The sequence below is a fragment of the Lathyrus oleraceus genome, chromosome 3 (genome assembly GCF_024323335.1).
Source record: "Lathyrus oleraceus cultivar Zhongwan6 chromosome 3, CAAS_Psat_ZW6_1.0, whole genome shotgun sequence".
In the NCBI taxonomy this organism is placed as follows: Eukaryota; Viridiplantae; Streptophyta; class Magnoliopsida; order Fabales; family Fabaceae; genus Lathyrus; species Lathyrus oleraceus.
The window spans coordinates 434,004,013-434,006,830 of NC_066581.1; positions in this window are offsets into that span (position 1 = coordinate 434,004,013).

The window sequence follows — 2,818 nt, forward strand, 5'->3', positions numbered from 1 at the left end:
ACGAGTTCATTGTCCGACAAAGCTGGCCTGACCCTAGAAGCCATTGCACGCCAACGTTGAGCATACACTTTAAAAGTCTCACTGGATTTCTGTGACTGATTTTGTAGCTGCAATCTGGCCAGTGCCATATCGAGGTTGTACTTATACTACTTTAGAAATTCTTTAGAACAGTGTCTCCAGGATCTAATTTTGGTACTCTCTAAGCCTATGTACCAGCCCAAGGAATCCGCTGAAAGACTGTCTTGGAAATAGTGGATTAGAAAATCATCATTGTCAATATATTATGCCATTTTCCTGTAGTACACCGTAAAATGGATTTGAGGACAGCTTAACCCATTGTACTTTGGTAGATCTGGTACTTTGAACTTCTGAGGGAGTATCAAATTTGGAACCAAGCAGAGATCTCTCGTGTCTATGTCGAAGGCAAGAAACCTTCGATAGCCTTTATTATATCATCCAACAAGTGGTAGTCTGTCGGCCGGGCCGAATTAGCAGTAGAACAACGACCTGACTAGCCGGTCGGGAGGTTTCTTGAGCAAATTCCTGAACAGGAATAGTTTGGAGAGAAAACAACATCTGTGGCAGATAAGAGAAATCGGGAGTCACTGTTTGGGAACCAACGTGCATCATATGAGGGAACTTCCCTCCATCTTCAACATTAGGGGCCTGAGGTTCCCCATCCTGCACGTACTAGAGTGCAGGGATGGTAGGTGTGTACAGCAACATCGAAACAGAAGTTGCCCCAGTGTAGGCAAACGGAGCGGCTTGAAAGTGATTCAGAATCGCGGGTTAAGTGGCCTAGGAAGGAATCTAAAAATGGAGGCGTGAGCCTTAGTACTCAGCTACATTGTCAGGGGTTTCAGCAAGAACCTGACCTTGGGCCTCCTTAGGGTTGGCAGCATACACCGTCTGAGGAGCCTGGATCGTAGGCACACCTCATGGGAACACAGAACTCCTTGCAGCAGTGGGGGCGGCGAGAGCCTGATGAGGGATAAAGGCACCCCTATTAGCAAACTAAGAGGCGAAATTTGGGAGACATTCCCCATGGGTAGGCAGCAGCAGGACTATTAGAAGCATAAGTGAACAAGTGATGATTCATAGCAGTCGGTACCACGGTCTCCACGGGAGTTTCAATAGTGGCAAAGACATCAGTAGTAGTAGTGGTCACCACAGCAGCACTGGTGACATTTGCAGAACTAGGGTTACCAGAGGTAGCAACACTCTGAGTTTGGAGATACTTCATGATGGTCTCCATGTTTCCTTGGAAAGGATCCACTTTCCTTGGAATTAGGCAAGAGTTTCCTTGACAACAGCATTCTCGGATTCGTAATCACCCATGAGTTTGGATTTATTTGCACAAGTATAATAGTGATTACGAGTCATCATAGTTGCTGCAAAAAGATGGATAGGGTAAGCATTATGTTTTCTTGTTAGAAAAATATATGAATGTATGAATGTATAGATGCATGTAAGCATAAAAGAAAATTTTTGGGGGTGCTAGTGTGTCAGTGTACATATATAGTCATACAGTTAGTAGGAGTAAGACAATAGAAGTATTTCAACAAAATCTATTTTATTCATTTAAAGGACAAATAATACATATTATTACAACTCGAAAATATGTTCAAGGAACTACAAAAAGATCAGCCTTGATTCTTTCAAATACAACCCTACACACTGATACAAAATGAAAAACAACCCACAAAATGTTGTGAGCAAAAATGTCAGCATACGCCTTCCTCAGCGATCAAGGAAGGACCTCAAGCGCATGGTCAACAAATTTGACCGGGTGTGCGTGCCTGTCATTCCATTATTGTGCATCTTTAACAAGGTTGTAAAATAGGGAATGTAGGTCCACTTAAGAGGTCCTGTATAAACGCCTATTCTGATCCAGGAGGACCTGAAGGTGACGACTGTGAGTCTCCCTTTGAGTGTCTTCTTTCTTCAGTTGGCTCTTGTCTTCCAAAACTCTGGTGTGCTTGACCTCTCAGTTCTTGAATCTCCTCATAACTTTTTTCGAGATCGCTTTGGTGCTGTGAAAGAGTTCATTCTAGCTTTTTGGCACAAATTTTCTCTTCCTTTAACCCCTTATGAAACTTCTCTATCTGGTCTTGCAGATTCTTGATATGGTCTTGGTAATTAATTTCCAATTTGCATATGTGGTATTGGGTTTTGGCTAATTGTTTCTTCTTGGCTGCAAGGGTTATATAAGTACCCTTCTAGTCTTCCCCCACCTTTATTTATTTATTCTTCTCAATCTGAATGTCGGTCTCTGCTTTGTTGAATCTCTCTCTCTCTTCTGACTGAGGTTGATCTTCAAAGCATCCTTCTTTGATGTGACTTTTCCCAGACTGGACCGGAGGTTGGCATTCTCCTTCTCCAACTTCCTTATAGTCTCTTTGAGACGATCCAATTCAGAAATGGTAGCAACAGGTGTTTCAATAGTCTTGAGACTCGTGGAAGGTTCCCATGGGTGAGGCAACTCAATCATCTTGGCTCTGGACTTAACCTAAGTTGAATATGGTACTGTCATGGTGCATGTTTGTTTTCCCAATTCTTTCTTCCCAATATGTTGGATCTTACCCCAGGCTTTGTGCACTTTCTTCATCATATCTAGATTCTCGGCCCCTTCAGCTGAAAGTAGTTCTTCCAATTGTCGGTCTTCTGGCTTTTCTTTCAGTGGATACCCTAACTGATGAAGTGAGAGAACTAGGTTATAGTTGATCAATCCCCCTTTAGTAATGATGAGAGGAACATTTTTGAAATCCCAACAATGAAAGATAGGTTCCACCCCCATATAATCATGGCTCTACCAGAT